Here is a 27438-nt window from a genome sequence, read left to right on the forward strand (position 1 = left end):
TAGCACCAATCGCACATCTTAACCATATTTACTAATTGTTGTGGCTCTCTAGGAATAATAGCCTCAATCCTTTTGATTAGGTTATCCAAGTGGGCTTCCATGGCTACTAACCCATCCATAAAATATCCTTTCCCTCCTATGGTTCTTTCACTTTCTTCGGTTGATTCCAACTCACGGGTTTTGTCAGCTAAGTCAAGTAAGAATTCTTATGCCTTTCCTTCGTCTGTAAAGGATATGAATCCCTCAGGGCACATAGACATTTTCTTAGTTGGTTAATCAATACCTTCATAAATTATTTGACATAAATACCATAAGTCTAGGCCATGGTGAGGGCATTCTTGGAGTAGATCCTTGAATCTCTCCATAAGTTTGGGAAATGACTCACTAGACTTTTGCCTAAAGTGAAGGATATCACTTCTAAATTTATTGGTCTTATGAGTTGGGAAAAAATTCTTAAGGAAGGCAACTGTGAATTTCTCCCATGTGATTATGGAATTGGTGGCTTACCCATACAGCCACTTCTTAGCTTAGTCTTTCAATGCAAAAGTGATGACCTAAGCTTAACAGCATCATCAAAAAGCTATTGGATCTTAATTAGAACACATACCTCTTCAAATTCCCTTAGAAATAGGTATGCATCCTCAGAGGTCAGCCTATGGAAGTGGGGCAACATAGTGATGTATTGAGATTTAAACTCCAAATTATAGCCCTGGGCTTGTGGTAGACCTATGCAGGAAGGTTGGGCTGCTCTAGTAGGGTAGAACCTATCTTTCAAAGATTTATGCAGAAGGTTTTGCTATTGGTCTCCTATATTGAAAGGTATTGATGAGAGTATAGGTATAGTATCACTACTTGTTGGATTTCTTCTTTCTAACCGATTCTCAGTATTACGTACCCACCTAGCACTCATGCAACAGGAAACTACCCACAACTAGAATAAGACAAGCACAAAAGAATGATTTTTTTTTTATTTTTTGATTTTTTTTTTTTTTTTTTTTTTGATTTTTTTTTTTTTGCTTTTTGGGAGCTTACCGGCAGGGATCCAAGGTTGCTGAATTCCTAAGATACTACCATAAGGCAAAACCTGTCTTTATCATACTGTGAGGCTTGGTGACCTCCACCAATACAACTACTATTGCAAGTTGTTCTTCTCAGGAATTCAATAAAAGAAAAGGAAAAAGAAAACAAAGTAAAAAAAGCACTCCGATTTACCAAAAGAAAGCGAAAAATAACATAGAACTGTCTCCTTGGCAATGGCGCCAAAAAACTTGTTTTAATTTTAAAAGTAACTGCAAGCGTACGGATCAGTGTATCTAACGAGTCGAACACAAGGAAGGCAACCACTTTAATTTTAGTTTCTTTTAGTAATGCGAAAGTGTACAGATTGATTGATTGTAATCTAATTCTAACTACTGACCTAAAACAAATGCATCTAATAGCGTCCTAACCAACACATCTAGAAATTTAAATACTCAAACCACGCAATTAAAACGTAAATAACTGAAAATAAAAGTGCTGAAAAGTAAATAAATAAAACAAAAAAGGGACTAAAGCTAGAGAGAGGCACACAAGTAGGTATCTCTACTTAGCCTGAGGGATGCACCATAAATAATATGAGCGTCTCTACTTCACCAGAGAGTACTCTTACAAGGGATTTTCTACTTGGCTTTAGGGGAAGGGATGCAATATAAATAAGAAAGTAAAATGATGGTTCCATAGCTAGAGAGGGGCAAAGCCAACGCATAATCTAGCCATGAACCTTAGGGGAAAGAAAAAGCAATAATGTAAAACTAAAAATTTAAAACCTAACTTAAGAATGAAAGGGTAGTATGAAGAAGGAATGAGAGGAGGGTGAGAAGACTACGGTAGAAGCCTACTTACTTGAACTTCAATACTTGAACTTGAAAACTTGATTGAGATTTGAAATACTACCAGTAATAAAAACCAGATCTAGAATAAACCAAGTCTGAAATTGCTAGTACTAGAGAAGATAAATCTAAAGAGAAAAACTGAACTTAAAAGACATGCTCTATATCTTGTTCTTGTCATCTAGAACTAAGCCTAGAACTAGAAATTAAAATTAACACCTTTGAAAAACTTGAATAACATGAACCATAAAAATAAAAAAACATTGCATTTATTAATTATAACCAATTACAAAAGTGTTTAAAGTAAGAAAAACTAAGAAGAACTAAAACTAGAACTAGAAGGAGAGCACAACTAAAAATTAGAGAAAAAGAGAGCAAGAGAGGAACTAAAAAAAAACCCTAAGAAGAGAAGATGCCTCCCTTTCTTACATGATTCTTATTTATAGGGAAGGGGAGAAAAAAGTCCAATAAATTGTGTTTCTAAAAGGTAGGTTTTTTTTTTTTTTTTTTTTTGAGATTGAGGTGCTGATGTGGAGGGGAGAGAAGACGAAAATCGTGCAAGATGGGAGACCCAACAATTTTCTCTTTTTTTTTCCTTTTTTTATATTTTATCTCTTATTTCTTATTTTTCCCATTTTTCTCTCTCCTTCAAACTTGCACACACCCTTGGACCATTTCCTCTGCTTGCTTGAAGATTTGGACATCTTTGTTGATGATGTGGAGGAGAGATATACGATTTGGACAGGATTTTTTTCTCTTTTCCTTTTTCTCTCTCTTCTTGCACAAGAAACCCCCTGGACGAATTTCTCTTGCTTTGCTTTGACGAATCTTCTAATTTAATGGGAAATCTCCTTCATGCCCATGGTCTTTAAGTGGTTGAAAAATAGGAGAGCAAAAAAAATAGCCAAGAGGTTCAAACTTGAGACCTCCTGGTTAACATGGGATTTTTGCACACCATAGCTCACCAACTATGCTAAGTAGTTATTGTCACCAAAAAAAGAACCTCAATTACTCAAGGGGGTCCATCGATCTTTGTTGTCGTTTAGAATATTCTATTGTACCCCTGGGACAACTGCAGAAGGGCTGGCCTACATCTCGGTTCAGTTATGGTTTATTATTTTCTTTCTAGCCCGAAAAGAATAATTACTCGTACGGGTGCCAAAACGAATGCGTAATTTTAATGTAACACATCCATCTTGTTTAGAATTTCATTATCTTCATAGTCATGAGAAGAAGTTGGACATCTTTACGTGTAAAATTAGAGATATGGCGCTCGATAGTCTTTAAGGCCTTTAAAATACAAAACTTGCAAAAAGAGAGTAAAACCCAAGGTAGCTCCATTCTAAATATGTAAACTGCATGCTTTTATACCTTAGATTTCACACATAAATATGCTCATCAGTACACCACCATATGTGACCCAACTAAGTAAGACCAAAACTTTTCTAGGGCAAACACAACAGCTAAAAATTCATTTTCAGTGGTTATATAGTTGAGTTGTGCATCATTGAGGGTCCTACTAGCATAGTAAATGACAGTGGGAAACTTATTAATCCTTTGACCCCAAACCACTCCTATGGAAAAATCTAAAGCATCACACATCAGTTCAAAAGGTTCAGTCCAAATAGGAGGTTGAATAATGGGTGCATTGATCAACTCCTTCTTAAGTTGCTTAAAGGATTCTAAGCAGTCTTTAGAAAACTAAAAAGTTTGATCTTTGGCAAGTAATGAAGTGAAAGGTCGGGCTAACTAACTAAAGTTCTTAATAAATCTTATGTAGAAGCTAGCATGGCCCAGAAAAAACCAAACATCCTTCAAAGATTGGGGAGGTGGTAAATTATCAATTAAAATCACTTTGGCTCAATCTACCCTAATTCCCTTCTTGGATACTACATGGCCTAAAACAATACCAGATTTAACCATAAAATGACATTTATCCCAATTCTAAACTAAATTCTTAGATATGCACCTTTTCAAAACTAGGGAATGATGGTGAAGATACTTAGAGTAGGAATTCTGATTAATTGAAAAGTCATCCATAAATACTTCTAAGGATTTTTTGACCATGTCAGAAAAGATGCTCATCATACATCGTTGGAATGTAGAAGGGGCATTGCAAAGCCCAAAAGGTATATGCTTGTAAGTAAATGTTCCATACGGGTATGTAAAAGTGTTTTTATGTTGGTCCTCTAAAGCAATTAGGATCTGGTTATAGCCAGAATGTCAATCAAGAAAATAGTAGTATTCATGTCCAGCTAACCTCTCTAACATCTGGTCAATGAATGGCAAGGAGAAGTGGTCCTTCCAGGTTGCTACATTAAGTTTGTTGTAGTTTATACACACTCTCCACCCTGATTGGACACAAGTTGGAATTAGTTTGTTATTGGCATTGGGAACTACAGTAACACCAAACTTCTTGGGCACTACATAAATTGGGCTTACCCATTGGCTATCAAAGATAGGATAAATTATTCCATAATCCAAGCACTTTAGGATCTCTTTCTTAATGACTTCCATCATCACAGGATTAGATCTTCTTTGGGGTTCCGTGGATGGTTTGGAATCCTCTAAAAGATGTATATGATGTTGCACAATATAAGGGTTTATACCCTTGATATCAGCCATGGTCCAACCTAGGGCTTCCTTATTGTCTTTTAACACTTGAAGTAATTCCTCTTCCTGGCTAAAAGTCAAATCTGAATAAATTATTACTGGAAGAGTCTGGTCAGGCCCTAGGAAAGCATACCTCAAATTAGATGGCAATTCCTTAAGATCTAGCTAAGCAGGCTCAACTATGGAAGGTTTGGGAATGGAATTGCAAAGGGGTCCAAATGGCTCCATAGGTGTGTGAAGACTCATGACTTTAGAGAAGAAATTTTCACAGTCATCATCCAACTCATCCATATATTATTGGAATTCTGAATCAATATCAATATCAAAGTTGGTAATTAAATCATTAGGAAAATCTAAAAAATCCACAAGCATATTGATCTCTTCTTCCATATGTGGTTGTTTTCCTATCCTAAACATGTTAAACTCAACAGTTTGGTGCCAAAAGATATCTGTAGGAGGCCATTCCAACAATTGATTAATGCATTACTGGTAGCTAGGAATGGTCTTCCTAGAATTATTGGGATCTCATCCTTGGTTGAGAAGGGTTTAATATCTAACACGATGAAATCAATAGGGAAAATAAATTTTCTCACCTTAAGTAAGACATCCTCAACCATCCTTTTAGGAATCTTAACTGACCTATCTGCCAACTGAAGAGTAGTTTCAGTGGCTTTCAATTCTCCCAATCCTAATTGCTTATATATATGGTAAGGTAAAAGATTCACACTTACACCAAGGTCAAGTAAGGCATGCTCAATGTAGGTGTTGCCTATGACACAAGCTATGGTAGGGCTCCTTGGATCCTTATACTTGGCGGCTATAGGCTGAGTAATTATGGAATTAATGTTATCTACCAAGAACGCCTTTTTGGGCACACTAGTGATACGTTTGTGTGTACACAAATCTTTCAGGACCTTTGCATACCCGGGGATTTGGGAGATGGCATCCAAAAGAGGGATGTTCACTTCTACCTTTTTGAAGACTTCTAAAATATTGTCCATGGAAGCAGTCTTTTTGTTTACTAAGTGATTAGGAAAGGGGACAAATGGAACATAAAGGCTGTTAGGGATTTGCTCTTTTAAAGTAGAATTATTTTTTCTTTCCTCAACCAAATCATCCTTAGTTACTTTAGGTTCATCAGAGGAACTTGGAATAGGAGGCACACTTGTGTCCTCAATAGAAGGAGAGTTAATAGGAGTAATAGATGGGGAAGATTTAGGAACACTCTGTTGGTACTCTCATCCACTCGTTAAGGTATAAACAGCATGACATTGGTTGGAGGGCCCTTATTGGGTTTGACCTTGTACTACATTGAGTGGTGCATTAATTGGTGCTTGTGAAGTAACAGGATGATGCCTAGGGTTAGGCTCTGGTTGATTGGGCATTGTTCCCTTCTCCCTCTCACGGAAAATTGAGACAACTTGGGTGAGTTCTCTCATAAGATTTTGATGGCTTGTCATGAGGAGCATTATATTCTTTTCTGAGTCACTTATTCTACTTGCCTATCCGGTGTTGGTAAACCCAAGGGGTTGCTGATAACATGATAGGAGAGCGGGCGTAGTGAAACTAGCCTGAGGTCCTACATTTGGCTTAGGAAAAGTATTTGGGGCAAAAGACTGTTGTGCAAAGGGAGGCCTTTGAGGTCCAGGTTGACCTTGATTATGGAAATTGGAAGGCCCTACTTGGTTGCCTTAGTTCCAGGAGAAATTTGGGTGATTTCTCCACCCTAAATTGTAAGTGTTACTATATGGATTATTCTGATATAAGGCACTAACACTTTCATTAGAAGTGCCCCTAGAGGTATTGGGGCATTCTTCTATAACATGTCTAGGGGACTGGCACCAATTGCACATCTTAACCAAATTGACTGATGATGGCTCTTTAGGAACAATAGCCTAAATCCTTTTGATTAGGTTATCTAAGTGGGCTTCCTTGGCTACTAACCCATCCATAAATATCCTTTCCCTCCTATGGTTCTTTCATTTTCTTGGGTTGATTCCCACTCACGGGTTTTGTCAGCTAAGTTAAGTAAGAATTCCCATGCCACTCTTTCATTTGTAAAGATTGTGAATCCCCCAGGGCACACAAACTCTAACATTTGTTTAGTTGGATAATCAATGCCCTCATAAATTATTTGACATAAATTCCATAAGTCTAGGCCATTTTGAGGACATTCCTGGAGTAGATCCTTGAATCTCTCCATGAGTTTAGAAAATGACTCACTAGGCTTTTGCCTAAACTGGAGGATAGCACTTCTAAGCTTATTGGTCTTGTGAGTTGGGAAAAACTTCTTGAGGAAGACAATTGTGAATTTCTCCCATGTAGTTATGGAATTTGTGGGTAACCCATACAACCACTTCTTAGCTTCGTCTTTCAATGAAAAAGTGATGAACCTAATCTTAATAGTATCATCAGAAAGTTATTGGATTTTAATCAGAACACATACCTCTTCAAATTCCATGAGGAATAGGTATGCATCCTCAGAGGTCAACCCATGGAAATGGGGCAACATAGTGATGAATTGAGATTTGAGCTCATAATTATTGCCTTCAGCTCATGGTAGAACTATACAGGAAGGTTGGACTGTTCTAGCAGGGTAAAACCTGTCTTTCATAGTAGAAAGAGGCCTAGGTGGAGGATTTTGTTGTTGGTCTAGATCTCCCATATTGAAAGATATTGATAAGATTATACGTATAGGGTCCCTAGTTATTGGATTTTTTCTTTCTAATCACTTCACAATATCACGTACCCACCCAGCACTCATGCAACAGAACACTACCTACCACTAGAATAAGACTACCACAAGCACAAAAGAATGGAAAATATTTTTTTGATTTTTTTTGGCTTTTTGTGAGCTTACTGGCAGGGATCCAGGGTTACTCGATTCCTGAAGTACTACTACAGGGTGAAACCTATCTTTACCATACTGTGAGGCTTGGTGACCTCCACCGATACAACTATTATTGCAAGTTGGTCTTCTCAGGAATTTAATAAATGATGAAAGAAAAAGAATTTAATTTACCAAAAGAAGGTGAAAAATAACATGAAACTCTCCCCGACAATGGTGCCAAAAGCTTGTTTGCAAATTTAAAAGTAACCGCAAACGTACAGATCAGCGTAGCAAAGGGTCGAACACAAGGAGAGCAGCCACTTTATTTTTGGCTTCTTCTAGTAACGCGAAAGTAAACAGATTGATGATTGTGATCTAATTCTAACTACCATCCTAAAGCATATGGATCTAAAAACGTCCTAACCAACACATCTATGGAAATTGGAATTGAAATTGAAATTAAAATTGAACATCCTAACCATTCACATCTAACCCTAACCCTTCGTCATCTAGGAATTTAAATACTCGAACCACGTAAATAAAAAAATAAAGAAAAGGCTGAAATAAAATAAAATAAAATAAAAAGTGCAAAGAAAGGGGATAAAGCTAGAGAGAGGCACACAATTAGGTTTCTCTACTTAGCCTGAGGGATGCAACATAATATTAGCTTCCTACTTGACCAGAGAGTCACTCTTACAAGGGCTTCACTACTTAGCTTTAGGAGAAGGGAGGCAAAGTAAATAACTGAAAGTAAAGGCAATAAAAGGATGGTTCTATGGCTAGAGAGGGGAAAAACCAATGCATAATCTACCCAAGAACCTTGGGGGAATGGGAAAACAATAAAGTAAAACTAAAATTAAAAGCTTAAGTTAAGAATGAATGGGTAGCAAGAAGAGGGAATGAGAGTGGGGATGAGATGACTTATAAAGAAGCCTACCTACCTGAACTTCCATACTTCAATCCTTGAATTAAAATAACTTGATTAATTTGAGATACTACCAGCCCTAAAAACAAGATTTGGAATAAACCAAATCTGAAATTGGTAGGCCTAGAGAAAATAAATCTAGAAGAGAAAAACTGAACTTCAAAGAGATGCTCCACAACTTGTTCTTGTCACCTACAACTAAGCCTAGAACTAGAAATTAAAATTACAACTGAATAATTTGAACAATAAAATAAAAGTCTTGCATTAATCAAAATAAAAGAGTTGCATTAATAAAAAAAAAAGAAAAATTACAAAAGTGCTTTAAGACCAAAAAAAGAAAAAAAGGACTAGGAACTAGTACTAAAGGGAGAGAGAGAGCATAACCGAATTGGGGGAAAAAGAGAGTGAAGGACATCCCCTCATGGATGATTTCTTTTATAGGGATAGAGTAGAGAGAGAGTGCACACAATTTGGATGAATTTGATTTCCATGTTAGTGGGGATTGGGAGATAAAATAGGAAGTAGGGGATTGAGTTGATTTCTTTTCCTTTTTCCCTATTTTTTCTCCTCTTTTTTTCTTTTCTCTTGCACGCACAACCCGTTACACAATTTTCTTTCCTTGCTTTGCTGATTTGGACATCTTCTATTTTAACTAGAAATTCCATCCATGCCCCTTGTGCTTTAAGTAGGTGGAAAATAGGAGGAGAAAATCTTCACAAAATCTCCAAAAAAGAGAGAATCACCTAAGGGAGAGAAGCGTAGCACCCCATGTGGGTCCCTCCTTCTTTGTTGGCATCTTGAAATATTCCTTATACCTTTGGGACAACTGCAAACAGGTTGGTTCTGCATCTCAGTTCTATTCTGGTCCATTATTCTTTTTCTAGCCCAAAAAGAATAATTGTGTGTATGGGTGTCAAAACGAATGCATATTTTTAATGCAACACGTCCATCTTGCACAAAATTTCATCCTCTTTGCAGCCATAAAAAGAAATAGAACCTCTTTATATGTAAAATTAGAGATGTGGCTCTTGATAGTTCCTAAGGCCCTTGAATTACAAAACCAGCAAAAAGAGAGTAAAAACCAAAGTAGCTCCATTCTAAGTATGTAAAATGCATGCATTATAACATAAGATTTCACACAAATTGTGCTCATCACCCCTTGATTGGGATCTAGGAATATTCCATCATGGCCCCGCATGCACCACTCGAGGCCCCACGCACACTCCCCATGGCCACACCAGCCCATGCATCCATGCTCCCCACTAGCCCATGCACCTATGCACCCCTCCCCCGTGCGGTCTCACACACCTATGCACCCTATACCCCGCGCACCCCCACCCTCCCTAATGGTGGCCCCGCCCCACCTAGCCATAGCCCCACGTGTCTGCCCAGTGGCCCCTCGACCAGTGCTCCCTCACCCAACCTACCTACGGCCCCGTCCCACCTACTCGTGGCCCTGTAAGTGCACCCCACTGCCCCTTGCCCCACGCACCCACTCCCAGTCTACCCATGGCCCCACCTCACTTACTCGTGGCCCCACATGCATACTCTACGGCCCGCTCCATGTGCAACCCTTGCCTGTGTAGCCTATGCCCCTGCTAGTGTACCCCACGCTCCCACACCCCATTGGTTGAAAATCCCCTTTTCATCCCATTGGTCCCAAAAACCTCTAAATACCCTCCCTTCACTTCCAAAAAACATTGGAGACACACTTGGTTGGCATACCTCTCCCCTTACCTTAAGTGAGCTACTCTCATCCCTCTTGGCCTTGTTGGCCCCCTCCCTTGCCTAGCCTAGCACCCCTCTATCCCATCCCTTGCCTAGCATAGCACCCCTCTAGCCCCGTCCCTTGGCTTGTTTGGCACTTCTTCTGAAGGCTAGATTTGTGGGATCCGTGCTGGAATGCTAGTTACTAGACCCATGATCTAGTTAAATTTTGAAGTGTCACCCAAGCCTTGGTCTTCTGATAGACCTTCCTGTAAGGGTAGCGGCCGAAAAAAGACCCTCTTCTCCTTTGTCGGGAAAGAAAGACTTTATGGATTCTATCCTCTCTCCTCTCTTTCTCTTTCTTGGGGAGGGGTGTATCGTGTGTGCTTACCCTCAGGCCCCACACCACCATATCACTGCTCGGAGATACATGGAGGACTATTTCACAGGAGTGTAAAATTCGTCATTGAGACGGGGATTTGATGATGGTCCAATATGGGGGATTGGGATCATACAAAAGGGGTTGGAGTCGCCACCTAGGATTATGGGCCTAAACCGGGGGTTGGGCCTAATTCCTGAGAAAAGAGCCTGAAAGTTGGTCTAGTCTAGAGATTTAGGGTATGTGTCAGGTTGTAGAATTAGGAAGGTGTTAGGCACCTAATCTACCCGGTTCAACCGGTCTTCCTAATAGATGCTTAAGAACGAACATTTTCCACAATTATTCTCATTCTGCATGCATGGCTAAGTTATCACACATATTTACATTGACTGAATTTAAATAATTATGTACACTAAAACAAGGTCAATATAAAGTCTACATTATGCTAATTCGGTTGAGAAATTATACCTGAGCTTGACCACTATTTCGGGTTAAGAGGTATGGAACCCTTAGTTAATGCTGGTACGAACTTTTTTATGGATTCTCCCGGCTTTGAGGAAGGTGTTCTTGACCTCCAACTTCCTTTTTTGAGAGATATTGCCTGTGATAATATTCGGATAGAGTTTTGGATAGGAACGGTTACTTTCGGATTTAAATTTTGGCAGAGCTTTGGCTAGGGAAGGCTACTTTCGGGCTTAGGCTGAGGTGGTAATCGACAGAGCTTCCACTAGGGATAGACTACTTCTGGATTTTGACTGAGGTGGCACTCTGACAAAGCTTCCGCTAGGGATAGGCTATGGGAGGGCTAGGCTAAGATGGCACTCCGGTAAAGTTTCCTCTAGGGATAGGCTATGGGAGGGCTAGGCTGAGATGGCACTTCGATAGAGCTTCCGCTAGGAATAGACTATGAGAGGGCTAGGCTGAGTTGGTACTCTGGCAGAGCTTCCATTAGGAATGGGATAAACTCAAATGATTAAGGAACTTCAAAAGCCCAAAGAATACTTCGAAGATTTAAAGAATACTTTAAACCTATGAAGATCGCTTCGAAGACTTGAAGAACCTCAAAGGGGGGTGGGGGAGACTAAGGCAAAACATCTCCTACGCAAAATGCTCACTCAAAAAAGCAAATGATTGAAGAACTTCGAAGGCCCGAAGAACACTTCGGATATTGTGAAGATCTCTCCGAAGACTTGAAGAACCTTAAGGGGGGAGGGGTGGAGAGAAGGCAGAGCTTCTCTATAAGGGGTGCTCACTAGGAGGCTTTAGTGTGAAAAACCAAAGGGATGGATGTATTTATAGAATTTTTGGACCAAGGGGGTGAAGGGCATATTTCTTTGGCCAATGAGGCGTAGAGATTCTTTCTTGGGCCAATGAGATGAAAAGATGTATTTTTAGGCCAATGGGAGGTCATGGTGTAGGGCACACTAGCGGGGCAGTGTGGACTACATAGACGGGTTTAATAATCAATCATCGAAATGGGGATTCTGATCATCGGCGGGGGCTCCGGGGCCTCGACGGGGGTGCTGGGGCCTTGGCAGGGACACCAGGGCCCGATGGTGGTGTAAGGGTCAAACAGGAATGCTGGGGTCTCGATAGGGGCAACGGCGGGGGGGGCACGATGGGGGTGCCAGGGTGGGGCTCGACAGGGGTATCGGGCTGGTGTATGTGTGGGCGGGATTTGGGTGCTCAAGGCATGGTGTGGGGGCTTGTATAGGCAAGGTTTGGGCGCTCATGGAGTAACTTCCAAGAATGATTATGGGAGATTCAATGGGCCAATTTTGACGTACCATATATCTTTGGAATCGTGATTTTGAGTACTATGCATCTGTATGGTCACTTTGGACCGGATTCCTTCTTCTATGAAAAGTCATAATTGGACCCTTCTTTTCTCTCGCATGGTATTTCTGGGAATTTTGGGTGAGTATGGAATGTTTCTGGGCATAGTTACCTTAATCAATTGTCATATCTGTTGATTAGAAGTGAGAGGTCGTGTCCAATATCCATAAGTCATCATAGCAAGGGGAGGGTGACAAAATTGGGTGTCTACAGAATGCCCATCATTGACTGAGGCTTGTTCCAAGAGCTGAAGGGAAAAGAAAAGAACAACCACATTTTGTCACCCAGAGCATGTATTGCCGTCTTCTTACTCATCAATGATAGAGTTGAAAATGTAACAGATAACATCTTTAACTACTCATAGTTTAGGATCTTACTTGGGTCAATGATTATAGGAAAGAAATTCGCTGCTCTTTTAATCTTGTAAAAGATGTTACCACTTGATTTTTTTTCTAGGCTGGGCTTCCATGTGCCAGTTTAGGGATATCTAGTCTCCAAACTGGGTCTTTCGAACTACCTTGGGCTATCTGGGTTCCAAGCTGATTCTTTCAAACTAATCTAGGCTACCTGGTCTCCAGATGGGTTCTTTCGAACCGGTTGTAGACACCCAATTTTGTGACCCTTCCCCGGCTATGATGACAAACTGATCTTAGACGCGATCTTTCACCTCCAATCAAATGAGTTGATAACTGAATGAGGTAACTATTCCCAGGAGCATTCCATACTCACCCAAAATTTCTAGAAAACCCGTGCTACAGAAAAGAAGGGTCCAATTATGACATTTCATATATGAAGGAATCTGGTCAAAGTGACTACACAAATGTATAGTACTCAAAATTATGATTCCAATGATATATGGTACGTCAAAATCGAACCATTAGATCTTGTGCAATCACTCCTAGAAATTGCACTGTGAGTGTCCAAATCCCTCCCATGCGAGCACCCATGCCTTGCCTTGAGTGCCCAAACCCCACCCCGCCAAGCCCTGCGTGCACTTAACCAAGCCCCGTGTGCACTTGACCAAGCCTTGCTTGTACCCGACCAAGCCCCATGCATATTCGTCCAAGTTCCAGCACCCATGTTTGAGTTCTAGCACCCATGTCGGAGCCCCAACACCCATGTCTGAGTTCTAACACCCCCATCGGAGCTCTAACACTGTTAGACCTCCAGCACCTTTGTTGAAGCTCTCGCACCCCCTCCGAAACCTTTGATACCCCCATCGATGATCGAAATCCCTCTTCTGATGATCAGTTTAGAGAAGGAATTCCCACTTCACCTGCCTCTGTACCCTACACTACCCCACTAGCGTGCCCTACACCGTAGCCTCCCATTGGTCCAAAAATGAATCTTTTGACCTTATTGGTCCAAAAAAAATTATCTTTCACCCCATTGGCTATAGAAAATTACCCTCCACCCCATTGGTCCAAAATTTCTTACTTTCACCCCATTGGTTTAGAAAAATTACTTTTTACTACCATTGGTTAAGGAATTTTCTCTTTCCTCCCTATTGGTCCAAAAATTCTATAAATACCCCCCTCCCTTTGGTTTGACACACCACAATAACCCAAGTCTCTTAGCGAGCAACCCATAGTAGAGAAGCTCTGCCCTCTCTCCTCCTCTCCTCCTTTGAGATTTTCTAAGTCTTTGGAGAGATCTTCATAAGATCTGAAGTGTTCTTCAGGCCTTTGGGACTCTTCAATCCTTTTCTTTCTTTGAGTGAGATTTTTAAGAAAAGTTTCCTCCTAGCTCTCCCATAGCCTATCCCTAGTGGAAGCTCTGTCCAGGTGCACCTCAGCCTATCCCTCCCATAGCCTATCCTTAGCGGAAGCTCTATTCGAGTGCCACCTCAACTTAGCCCTCCCATAGCCTATCCTTAGTGGAAGCTCTATCCGAGTGCCACCTCAGCCAAAACCCAGAAGTAGCTCATCCTTAGTCGAAGCTCTGCCGGAATATCACCTCAGCCTAGCCCTCCCTTAACCTATCCCCAGTGGAAGCTCTGTCAGAGTGCCACCTCAGCCAAAATTCAGAAGTATCCCATCCCTAGCGGAAGCTCTGTCGGAATACCACGTCAGCCTAAGCCCAAAAATAGCCTTTCCTAACCAAAGCTTTATCAAAATTCAAATCTGAAAGTATCCTTTCCTAGCTGGAACTCTATCTGAATATTATCATAGTTAGCATCTCTCAAGAAAGAAGTAGGTGGTCAAGACCATCTTCCCCTGAGCTGGGAGAATCCATAAGAAATTTTGTACCAGCATCAACTAGGGGGTCCACCCCTCTTGACCCGAAGCAGGGGTCAAGCTTAGGTATAATTTCTCAATAGAATTAGCACAATGTTGACTTTATATTGACCTTGTTTTAGTGTATATAATTATTTAAATTCAGTCAATGTATATATGTGTGATAACTTAGCCATGCATGCAGAATAGGAATAATTATGGAAAATGTTCATTCTTAAACGTCTAGTAGGAAGACCGGTTTAACCGAGTAGATTGGGTCCCTAACACCTTCCCAATTCTATAATTTGACACTTACACTAAATCTCTGGACTAGACCAACTTTTGGGCCCTTTTCTCAGGAATTGGGCCCACCCCCAGGTCCTATGCCCATAATCCTAGGTGGGGGTGACTCTAAACCCCTTTTGTATGATCCCGATCCCTGTATTGGACCATCATCAAATCCCTGTCTCGAATTATGACCTTTACACTCTTACGAAATAGGTCTCCACGTATCTCTAAGCGGTGATACGACTGTGTAGGGCCCGCAGGGTAAGCACACATGACACACCCCTCCCTCATAAAAGAGAAAGAGATGAGAGAGAACGGAAATGAAGATGCATGTCCTTTCCCCCCCAAAGAGGAGAAGAGAGATCTCGTCTTCAGCCGCTACCCTCACAGTGGCGACTCCACTGAGGATAATGTCAACTTTTGACACTAGATGCTACCTCTAAATGCCAGAACATTTTCCACCACATCTGTTTGAAAACATGTTTTGCTAACGCCATGTTTATATTTGTACTTGCTAACCGCATCATGTATCATGCTCGAAGTGAAATCATTTGGCGAGGGACTCCTTGTCATGCCCATACCCTCAAGGAGGTCAATGCATGTTATGGAGAGTACTCTGAGAGCAAATGGTAGCCGCTTCCTAGACAAGGGTGTGGGGTATTGTTAAACAGCAAGGATGTTCATGATTGTGCCAGAACCCTCGGGGAGGTCCTTGCACTTTATAACATTCTAAGATTGGATAATGATATTCCCACATTACACTTTTGCACACAATCACTCACGGTTCCACCACCCTGTGGCCAGTTCCTTAACCTCCTGTGTAGTCACGAGTAATGGGCAAGGAAGTCACCCCCTTGATCTCGTTATCTATGGGTATATCAAAATGTTCACGTACATTATGTATCAAGGAAGCCTTGTCGGTCCTATTGCATCCACTGCATACTCGCATCATGTAGGAAATAGGTGGAGAATGTTAGGAATGCCATAAGTTGATCTGTAGAATTTGTTTGTCGTCTTGAAAAGGAATTTTCCTATAATATATTCTAGTCATAAAGAAATGCTTTCCTAAGTGGGTTTCATATAAAAGGTGTCCTTCCTCCTTAGAAACAAAATATGGATGATTTGGTATACGCGATCCAAACTGATTTCTGTCAAAGTCTAGCGAAATGCCGAATTATCTAAAAGACTCGAGGAAACTAGGAGGAGGTCACCTATTGGGATAAGATCAAGGAAAGCATGACTTTATTGTCAAAGAATGTATTAATAGGAGTATTCTGGTCAAGCCATTTGTATGAATCTCCTTCTTATGGCATTGAGTGGACTAAGGGCATCGACCCCTACCCACTCCCTATCATCAAGTAGACTTTGGATGGGTCATTGGTTGTTAATCTAGTGAATGTGTGAACAAGGGGTTGGGAATTCAGGAGTCCTAAAATAAACCATTTTTGGTTCAGGCATAATTCCACACCTCAAGTATTCTTTGCAGTCCATTTGGATACGTCATGGTAACTGGTTGACTCGATTAAGTCTAGTGTCACCTCCATTGTCTCTCCTAGATTGTCTACCACTGAGTGATTATGACACAGTTCACATGGATCCCCACGACCTTGAATCACCTGAGCAAGCCTGGGTCCACCCTGTAGAGACTTTATAGACAGAAATGGCCGAGGTCAAGAGAGGAATAGCTTAGATACTGCATACACTCCAAAACCCTCCCAAGACTGAACAACACAAGCTATAGGAGAGTTGGATCATAACAGACCTATGGGTCATCGTCGGAATTCTTCTCGAGTTGACTCAGGAGAACTAGAGCAAGTCAGGCCAACCGGTCAAAGAGGACCTTCACCTACCCATCCAAATGGTCAATGAGGGGCCTATTCTTGGGTCCCTTCTCTTAGGGTAGTGATTGAAGATGAGGAAGAGGTGTTTGCTACACATGTTTGAATGGAGCCTCTAGAGACGGAGAAAGAAAGGAAACTCAGAGAGCAATAAGAGAAGTTGGAGAATATGATTCGAGCGGGAAAAGGCACGAAAAGCCAAATAGTGGATTATGATGAAATGAGTTTCTTTTCCAGGGTAAGGATTTTTGAGAAGTTCAAATGGCAAACTGACAGATTCGATGGGTTAGGGGACCCTAAGGCTCATCTCAAAGTCTTCCTTAGCATCGCCAAGTCATGGCAACTTATGGACAACTAGATGGGGAAAGCCTTCATATTAACCCTATCAAGACCAGCACTAAGATGGCTCACCCAGTTGGAGCCTTCCCAAACTCAAAATTGGATGATAGTGGTGAAAACCTTCACCAAGCAGTACTCATACAATATTGAAGTGGATGTGAAGCATCGAGAACTTGAGACGTTGAGAAAACAACCAAGAGAAGGATTCACCGCCTTCTTAATGAGGTTTAGGGATAAGGCTGCCAGATGGCAGATCGGCCTTCAAAAGCAGAGCAAGTAGAAATGTTGATCGAAAACTTGTCAAAGCCTTATTATGATGTCCTTTACTATCAATATCTATAAACTTTTGATACCTCAATAGCCACCAGTACACATGTAGAAAACAGAATCCTAAGGGAAGCTCAGTATCAAGGACCCTCCTAAGATGTAGGAAAGAATGCCATAGTTAGACAGGGAAAGGGTCCCGAAACTAATATGGTAGGTATGGTCCAACAGTCAGTCTCACCCTCACCTCTTCGTCAGCATTTGTGATACAAGCAGATGCACCCTCCCAAGAGGCTCCTCGCCCAAGAAGATAGTTTATGATTTGGGAATGCTTGTGAAAACAGTGTATGAGAAGCTAAAGAAACAAGGATTGCTAGGGACAGTGGATCCAAGAGTAATTAGCAACCCTCCTCCAGCTTGGTATAGGGATCATGAATATTGTGCTTACCACACTCAGAAGGAGCACAACACTAAAAGATGCATAGGTCTTCTACATGCAATTCAAGATTTGGTAGACAATGGGGCCATTGAAGTCAAAGTTATGCAACATCCCAATGTCAACAACAATCCACTCCCTGACCATGTGAACAATCTAGATGAAGAAGCCACAGAGAGTGACCCCACTCAACTCATTGTATCCAAAGCTTGGCAGAATCACATGAATGCCTGTGCTTACAGGAAAATCATAAGTCAAAGGTCTAGAATCAGGAGGACTCCCAAAAGAAGAGAGTCATTAGAAGAAGAATCAAAAGATCGAACACCCACCGTTCATCCTTCCTCATCAACAGAAGAATCTACCGTACCATATTGCCAACCTCCACCATACCACCCACCTTCACCATATTACCAACCTCCACCAAATCATCAACCTTCACCACACCATCAAGGAGAAAGAATTTCCTCATCTTATCACTCCCAATCTTCATATTCTACCTCTCACATCACATCACCTTCATACCATTGTAGACACCCAAATTTTTTCACCCTCCTTTGGCTATGATGAAATATGGATCTTGAACGCGACTTCCAACTTTTGACTGACAGAGATGCTGATGGAAACCTTCCCCTATCCAAAACCCTGGTGTAGGTATCATGGACCTCCGTCGGGTCGCAATATGGTGCGTAGCGCCTGTACACACTCTAGGGGTCTACCCTAATGAGATGAGATAGTATCCCCTGGTCATCAAATGCCAAGGGGGATACACGTTATGGGTAAAAGGGAGTCACCACCTAGAAAGGGTCTAGGACCCATAAATGTCTCCCCCAATCAAGGGAGAGAGACTAATGACTCTGATAGATAAGGCTGGTTTGCACCAAGATTCTAGACAAGTGTCAAGTGACGGACTGGGAAGGTGTTAAGTATGCAGTCTACCCAGCCCTAAGGCCGGTCTCTTTTTGTTTGACCAAAGTTTATTTGTACCCTACTAACTAGTCCTAAATCTAGGTCACTGAAAACCCTAAACTAGGTATCTAAGCATGACATGTGAAAACCCTAAGCCAAGTGTCTAAATTATGCTAGCTAGGTTATAATGCAAATAATGAAATGATTATGCTAATTAAAAATTAAAAACCCTAAATGATTTAATCAATGAATTATGAGTCTTAGATTAAGGTAATTAAATAAGCCTAAACCTAGGATTAGTATAGCAACTTATGAAACCCTAAATTAAACTAATTCGATTAATTGAGCCTGACCTAGATGGATGATCAATGAATTTGTGAGATCCTAAATTGAATGAATTAAAATGGTTAATCTCAATCCCTAGTAATTTGTGAAATAAATCATTGCAATCCTACTTAATCTAATTGGTAAAAAGATTTATAAATTAAATGAGATCTAATTGATTTATAAAAGTGAAATGGATTAATTACATTAAATGAATGCATTTTTGCTAATCTACCTAATCTAGTATAGGAGGATTAAACTAAACCTAAGGTTTAATTAAATTAATTATGAAACCTAATTGGACTAATTATGTTTACCTTGAGCTAATCCTAAGATGAGTTAAACATTTTTCAAAACCCTAGTTAAGCTAATGAGAAGAGAATCTTTTAACTAATTAATCTAGTCAATTATCCTACATTAAATAACTAATTAGTTGATTGATTAAAATAAACAAACCACTAGAGGAAAAAAGATTGGTAATTACACAAGTTTAATAAACTGAATTGAATGAAGAAATCAAATGCAGTGATTTAAAAAGCTGAATTAACAAACCATAATTAAATAAACAACAGTTGAAATGACTAATTACGTTAACTACATTACTTTAATCAATCTAGATTAGTACTACATTAATGTGAGTGAGGGTTGGAGTGCAAAAGATAGGAGATAGTAGGAAAACCTAAATCCCCAATACGCACCTAATGCTACAAGCCGGTTTCAGGGGGGCCAGCCATGCCCTTGCTAACATGCGCCATAGACTACGTCCCATACTTTATTAAATGGGAAATAAATGAAAATCATTTGATTTTAAATTTTAAAATTAGGGGAATCCCAACCCCAAATTTTAGGGCCGGATACATTACAGACCTGAAATCAAACCAAAATTGATAAAATAAAAATAAAGAACGAAAGGAGGGGAAGATTCCACACAGAAAATAGAAATGAAATAACAGGTTGTGGGTATTACAAATATCTAATCAGAAAATTAAAGAAATAACAAAAAACAAGAAAATAAAATAGGAAGAAGAAGAGAAGACGATGGGTTAGAGATGGATTTTGGCAAAGGGAAGAAGATGGGAGCTGTAGTGGTTCAGATTTCGATTATGAAAAAAGGTAAGTGGGAAGAAGTAGGGGATGATTTCAGTTATGGAGAAAGGAGGGGGAGAAAGGAGGGGGTTGCAGGTTTATGGATTCAGCAGCAAGGAACAGAAGAGAAGGAGAAAATGAGAAGAAGAAGAAGAAGAAGAAAAAGTGGGAGGTGGCAGCCATGGAGAAGGGAAGGAGGAGAACAGGAGGGAGGTGGCTGATTTTCTGCTGCAGGGAAAAGAAGGAAGAAGAGATAGAAGAAGAGATAAAGAAAAGGGAGAAAGGATTAGGGTTCTTGGATCCTAATCCAAGGGCCGAGATCTAAAGGATAAAACAATTAACAATTAAGTAGAATCATAAAGCCAAATGTAAATTCAAAATCAAATTAGATTAAAACAAACCAAAAAAAAAAATAATTAAGTCTGAATGAACCTAATTACATCTAATTGAACTGGATAAAACTAAAATGAAAATAATTAAACCAATTAAACAAAAATCATATTTAATTGAACCAAAAGACCTAAATACACCTAATTGAATCGGGTTACATCTAATAAACCATATTAAACCAAATTGAAACTAATTAAACCTAATTAATCTAAATGAACCAATCATTAATAAATTAGAATCTAATCTATTAAATTAGATAAACTAGTTCAAAATTGCAATCAGGAGAAGAAAAATACCTTAAACCCGGCTTTAATCAAGAAACAAGGGGAGATAACCCTTGTGCTTCAAGCCCCAAATCGAACCAAACTGGACTCTCCCGGCTCAAGGAAGGATTAATGTGTTAAACTTTTAGAATTGGAGAATATTTGATTTTAGAGGAAAGAAGTTAGCCAAAACCTTGCTGGGCCATCCTATCTCCCAAATTCTCAATTTTTTCTCCTCCCTTTTGAAAGAGAGGAAGGGCTATACTTATAGCCTTGGGGCTTGAGACAATTCTCTCTTATTTCCGATGTGGGACTAAAAAACTAGAGAGAATTATCCAAAAAGGCTTGCTTTTGGACAAAGGGGTTTGGGCGCCATGTGGCACTCCTTGGTTGCTCGGAATGGAATCTGATACCGAACTTTTAAGTCAACTTCCGAGGGTCATATCTTTCAAACTGTTAGTCAGAATTCGGTGTGTAATATGTCGTTAGAAAGCTCAGTCCGAGCACTATCCAATAATGTGAGACACGATTGTGGTTTCGACCAGGAACCTTTACAAAAATATGCATAAATTAGGGACCCGGATCAGATAATGAAAGAGAGAATCGGGCATTGATTCGCATAGTTCTCACATCAAAGTGTAATGTCCAACTGGAGGGGACAAATGACAATAATCCATAACATCAAATTCTAATTTTTGAAAATATTTTCTTCTAAAAGTTTATAGGGGAAAATGGTCATTTTCTACTTTAAGCTTGAAAATTCTCCAAGTCTAAAATGTCTAACATGTAATTCTTCATATTGTCATCATCGTCGGGGGGTGACAAAATTCGGTGTCTACACCTGGAAATCCACACACGGGAGAGAAGGTCTAATTTTGAATTTTCATATATGAAGGAATCTGGTCAAGATGACCATATAGATAAATAGTGCTTGAAAACACGATTTCGACGACATATGATATGTCAAAATTGGGCTGAAGGATCTCCAGCAATCATCCCCTGAAAAATCACGCCTTCCCACATATATGCCACGCACACGGACAATTGCACTGGAAACCTAGAAAAATCCCTCACCTAACCCAAACACCCTAAAATTCATCCCCTACCTACCCAGATAACCCCGAAACACTCCCGGGTCTGAAACCCTAGAAATCCCCACATGGGAGGGAAGGGGTCCACTTTTGGATTTTTATATACGAAGGAATCTGGTCAAGATGACCGTACAGATGGATAGTGCTTGGAAATACAATTCCGATGAGATATGGTATGCCAATATCAGACCGACAGATCTCTCGCAACCTTCCCTGGAAAATCACATTTTTTTTGCCCGCATGTCATGCACACTGGCCACCCAGCCATGCAACCAAGCCCAGCCAAGCCAGCCAGCGCATCCTGGCGGCACACTATACAGGTCCCTACTGCATGCCATGTACACTGTGTCCACACACCGTGCACATTGTGTCCGCACACCGTGCACATTGCCCACACACCCGCGCGTGCACATTGCCCGCACACCCATGCATTCACACACCCATGACATCACTCGCACCCCTGACAAAACTTTCTCCTTCCACTTTTTTTAAAAACTACCTTTTCTGGCAAAACCTTCTCTCTCCTCCCGCTATTTTGAAAATTTCTTTTTTTGGCAAAACCTTCTCTCTCCTCTCGCTTTTCTAAAAACTGTCCTTTCTGAAAAAACCTTCTCTCTCAACCTGCTTTTCCAAAAATTACCTTTTCTGGTAAAACCTTCTCTCTCATCCCGCTTTTTTGAAAACTACTTTTTTTGGCAGAACTCTCTCTCCTCCCATTTTTTCAAAAATTGCCTTTTTTAGCAAAACTTTCTCTCTCCTCCTGCTTTTTCAAAAATTACCTTTTTCGGTAAAACTTTCTCTCTCCTACTTTTCTGAAAATTACCTTTTCAGTAGAACTTTCTCTCTCCCATTTTTTCCTTTAGCCCCCCTTTACCCATTGGACAAAAATCCTATCTCTTCACTTTAGGCAAGAGCCCCTCTTTCATCCACTGGATAAAGGGATTCCCCCTCTCCTATTTGGGTTAAAAAAACTATAAATACTCCCCTCAGAAAAAACACACCAACAGACACCTGAATCCCCTTTTAGAGTGAAATTTTCCTCCCCTCCCCCCTCTTGATTTTCTTCTGATCTTTGAGGCAATCTTCGTCAAGATCTAAAAACTCATTCGAATCTTCGAAGTGTTCTTTGGGATCTTAAAGATCTTCAATCCAAATTCTTAGTTAGATCCAATTTTTAACCAAAAACAGTATGTTCTTGAGCCACCTCCCTTGAGTGTTCTTGAGTGTTCTTGAGCGTTCTTGAGTTTTCTTGAGATAGAAACCCCCTCCCTTTTTGAGGTTCTTCGGGTCTATGAAGAAATCTTTGTTAAGATCTGAAACTCTGTTCAGATCTTCAAAGTGTTCTTCGGGACTTTGGAGTTCTTTAATCCATTTTTAAGTCAGCCCATTTCTTTCCAGAAATAGCCTTTCCTAGCTGAACCTCTGTCCGAGTGTCCTTGGAATATTTTCAGAAATAGCCTTTCCTAGCCGAACCTCTATCCGGGTGTCCTTGGAATATTTCTTGAAATAGCCATTCCTAGTGGAAGTTCTGCCAAAGTGCCACCTCAGCCTAACCCTCCCTTAGCCTATCCCCAGTGGAAGCTCTTATGGAGTGCCACCTCATCCCAAGCCCAGAAATAGCATTTCCAAGCTAAACCTCTATCTAAGTGTCCCTGGAATATTTCCAGAAATAACCATTCCCAGTGGAAGCTCTGCCAAAGTGCCACCTCAGCCAAGCCCTCCCTCAGTCTATCCCTAGTGAAAGCTCTACCGGAGTGCCACCTCAACCCAAATCTAGAAATAGCCTTCCCTAGCCAAAGCTCTGTCTGAATCCAAATCCAAAAGCAACCGTTCCTAACTGGAACTCTGTCCGAATACCATCACAATCAGTAACTCTCAAGAAAGGAAGTTGGAGGTCAAGAGTATCTTTCCCTGAGTCAGGAGAACACAAAAGATAGTCAGAGCCGGTACCAATTAGGGGCCCACCTCTTAACTCGAAATAGGGGTCAAATTCAGGTATAATCTCTCTCCTCATTTAAGCATAATGTAGATATCTAATAAGCCTTGTTTTAGTGTATATAATAGTTTGAATTCAAATTAATGTATATATGTGTGATAACTTAGCCATACATATGGAATAGTAATAATTGTGGAAAATGTTTGTTCTCAAGCATCTAGCAAAAGGACCGGTTGAACTGGGCAGATTGGGTGCTTAACACCTTCCCAACTCTGTAACCTGACACTTACCCTAAATCTCTAGACCATACCAAATTTTGGGCCCTTTTCTCAGGAATTGGGCCCACCCCTGGGTCCTAGGGCCATAACCCTAGGTGGTGACTCCAAACCCCATTTATATGATCCTGATCCCCGATTGTCAAAACCCCATCTCAAATGATGAATTTTATACTCTTGCGAAATAGGCCTCCACGTATCTCCAAGCGACAATACGGTGGTGCAGGGCCTGCAAGTGAAGCACACACAACTAGAACCCCTACTCCCTCACACGAAGGTGATGGGAGAGAGAGGAGAGAGGATGAGGGAGGCATAGCCCATCCATCTTCGGCTGCTACCCTCATAGTGGTGACACCACTAGTGATAAATGTCTAGCTTCCAATACTAGATGCTACCTTTAAATGCAAGAACATTCTCCACAACATTTGTTTGAAAATGTGTTTGGCTAACCCCATGTTTGTAATTGTATTTGCCAACCACATCATGCATCGTGCTTGAAGTGAAATCATTTGGCGAGGGACTTCCTGTTATGCCTGCACCCTTGGGAAGGTCAGTGCATGTCATGGAGAGTACTCTAAGAGAAAATGATACCCGCTTCCTGTATAAGAGTGGAAGGTATCGTCAAATGGTGAGGATGTTGTATTTGTGTCAGCACCCTTGGGGACGTCCATGTGCTATATAGCATTATGAGATCGAATGCATCATCAAATGATGAGGATGTCCAAATTTGTGCGAGCATCCTTGGGGAGGTCCGAGCTATAATACCCCGCTTCTTAAACCCGGTCTGATTTCGCGGTTGAACCGGTTTAACCGTGCAGGAACCGAACCAGAGGGAGTTAAAGCGGGTTCCTTATGGGCTATGATGGCATGGGTGACCTTAAACACCGGCTGGCCCGACAAGTCAGAGCCAGTTCCAGAAGAGACGGGAGTGCCCAAGCCATGCACATGCACCTACCATAAGGCTATGTACAGATAAAGCAGGTATTGTAGCCATATTTTAAGGTATATACGTATGCTACATCGTATGCCAGGGATGGGGTTCGCACCGAGGCCCGAGCCCGATCAAAATCCCAAGTTTTGGCCCTCAGGTGGGTAGGACAGGTGGGTGCACCCACCCACCTAAGTGACCCATCCATGTGCATTATTCACTTAATTAGAAATTGTATATATAGCTTTATGTTTCTTTTCTTTCCATTTATGTCACCCGTACGTTGGTGAGGAAAGTAAAGAGGAGAGAGAAAAGAAAGGGAAGAAGAAGGGAAGAGAAGGAAGAGGAAGAAAGGAAAGATTTCAGCGGCGCCGAAGCTTGATCTTCCCATTCCGGCACCGAGAGAGTGATCTTCAACTCTAGATCTACAGTTAGAGGTAAGCAAGTTGGGTTTTGTGAACATTCACCATACCCTAGCTTTAAACCCTTGATTCGAGTATGGTTTCTTGAGATCTTGTAAATCCCCTTTGGAATGATGAATCTAAGGTTTAATAGATGATTTATGTGTTGGTCTTGAAGGATTTGAAGAGACATTGATAAGGTGGAAGAAGCATTGTGAGTTTGAAGTGATTTGGAGGGTTTGAAGTCGTTCTTGAGCAAAGAAGGTAAGATGGTTTCCCATCACTTGAATCTAACCTAGATCTAGGTTAGAACCATCCTATAGGACCTTGAAGGTGTGAAGAATGGGTGGGGAAAGGCCCCATTTGAATCCCCACAGAATGGAGAAAGTTGGGAAGAAATAGGGTGTTTCCCGCCAAGACCAGTGGGTACAACCGGTGGGCCCCTACCCGCCTGTGGGCACCCACCTGAGAAGGCAGGAGGCCTTCGGGCCCAACCGGTGGGCCATACCAGTGGGCCCCTACCCGCTGGTCCTAGCAGGGGCCCCTGGCCCAACCGGTGGGTACAACCGGTGGGTAGGACCGGTGGGCCAGACTACCCACCTGTCTGACCCACCCGTGTGGCCCCGAAGGTGATCCTTATGTCCGATCGAACCCAAATCGGACGTGTGACCTTCTTTTGAGGTTCTAAACAAGATTTTGACATCGGATTTCATTAATTTTGATCCTAAGATGGTGAAGTACTAACCCCGCTCAATTATGTTAGGTTCACCAAATCCTACCCGATTCGCACCGGATCTCACCCGTATCGAACGGGAATCTTTGTACGCTACAGGTAAGTGGGGAGAGGACGTTTGGCCTTGTTTCAAGGCATTTTTTGGCATTCATTTAAATATATCTAGTCTAGTCATGCCACCATGAATATGCTATGTAGTCTAGTCATCCCACACATTGATGTGCATATGTGCTATGTTTAATTTCCAAATGCCAATTGAATGAGATGTTATATGTTGAATGTGGACATCATGGTGCATGATGCATTGATAGACTAGATGCTATAGTCGGCTTGGAAATGAGTGCATTGGTGGCCTGTGGAATGGGACACGAAGGCACTATGCAATCGTACTATTGTCATATAGGAGCATGCGGTATTAGGATTTTCACCATCCCGTGCTACGACCCTTCCCAATAGGGGTTAAGGTGTTGGGTTATCATTTGGGGGGAAGCAGTGGTCGCGGTCGTCGGGTCACTGTGGCGGTTAGGCATTACGCCCAATGAGTCATGTAGGACAGTCGGCAACCCCGGTGGTACATTCAAGAGGGCCAATCGTACTGCTTTTAAATTACTAGAGTCAGCACCTTTATTTTCAGTCATTTACATTTCTGTTGAGAGCCGGTGGACGGCATTGTCTTTACTTTTCCGAGTACTCACGGTGGGCCTTCTCCGACAGCCCTATGGGCGTATCGCGGGAGGGAGTTCACGGCTCGCACCCGGAGTATACGCGCACTGTGGTTGTAGTAGCACTAAAACCAAGGACTTAGTAATGTTGCTTAGGTGGATGTGATTTAAAATGTATAGCATGGCATGTAGTGCATATGATGTGTTGTGATGTGTGGACTGTTGTGTGGTCCATCTTTCTACTTACTGAGCTAGTGAGCTCATCCCACGTATACACCCCTTTTTAGATGATTTTGCAGGTCATACATCTGAGGAGCACGGGGTGGGTCCCACAGTCGAGTTTCCTGAAGAGGACTGGTGGACCCCTGAGGAGTTAGAGCACGGCACCGACTGCCCGTGCGAGAGTTGTGCTGCGGGACAGCAGTTCTGAGGCCGAGCTGAGCTCCACCTTTGAGGCCGTGCTGAGCTCTAGCCTTGATACCGAGCCGAGCTGTGTACTCTGATTGTTTTGATGATTTCCTGTATATACTTGATATATGAATTGTACTTTTATTGTGTAATTATCATGCCTTCGGGCCCACATGTATATAATTATTGTATCACAATTCGGGTATCAAGTATATGGGATTTATTCATAGGTAAAACTTAGTCTTCCGCTGATCTGATGAACTTATATTAGTTGTGCGTATGCTGTGGTGGAATACAGTATCTGATGATCCTGGCAGGTTTAGGTTAACCGGTGTTAACTCGGTCACCGCTCCGGTTCAGTGTGAATGGGGTGTGACACGAGCACTTTATGGCATTTTGAGATCGAATGATGGTTACCCTACATTACACTTTTACACACAATCACTCACAGTTCCACCACCCCGTGGCCAATTGCTTAACCTCATGTGTAGTCACG

The 27438-nt window shown here is 41.4% G+C and overlaps 2 non-coding genes across 2 annotated transcripts; both read left to right on the forward strand.

The window, feature by feature from the left end:
- The first annotated feature begins 318 nt into the window (after positions 1-318).
- LOC122090287 lies at positions 319-425 on the forward strand. The gene has a single exon (XR_006143526.1). It is a non-coding gene; the product is annotated as a small nucleolar RNA R71 (small nucleolar RNA).
- Positions 426-6637: 6212 nt separating this feature from the next.
- Positions 6638-6744, forward strand: LOC122090301. The gene has a single exon (XR_006143539.1). It is a non-coding gene; the product is annotated as a small nucleolar RNA R71 (small nucleolar RNA).
- The last annotated feature ends 20694 nt before the right edge of the window (positions 6745-27438 follow it).

This window comes from Macadamia integrifolia, chromosome 9, assembly GCF_013358625.1.
Source record: "Macadamia integrifolia cultivar HAES 741 chromosome 9, SCU_Mint_v3, whole genome shotgun sequence".
Classification (NCBI taxonomy): domain Eukaryota; kingdom Viridiplantae; phylum Streptophyta; class Magnoliopsida; order Proteales; family Proteaceae; genus Macadamia; species Macadamia integrifolia.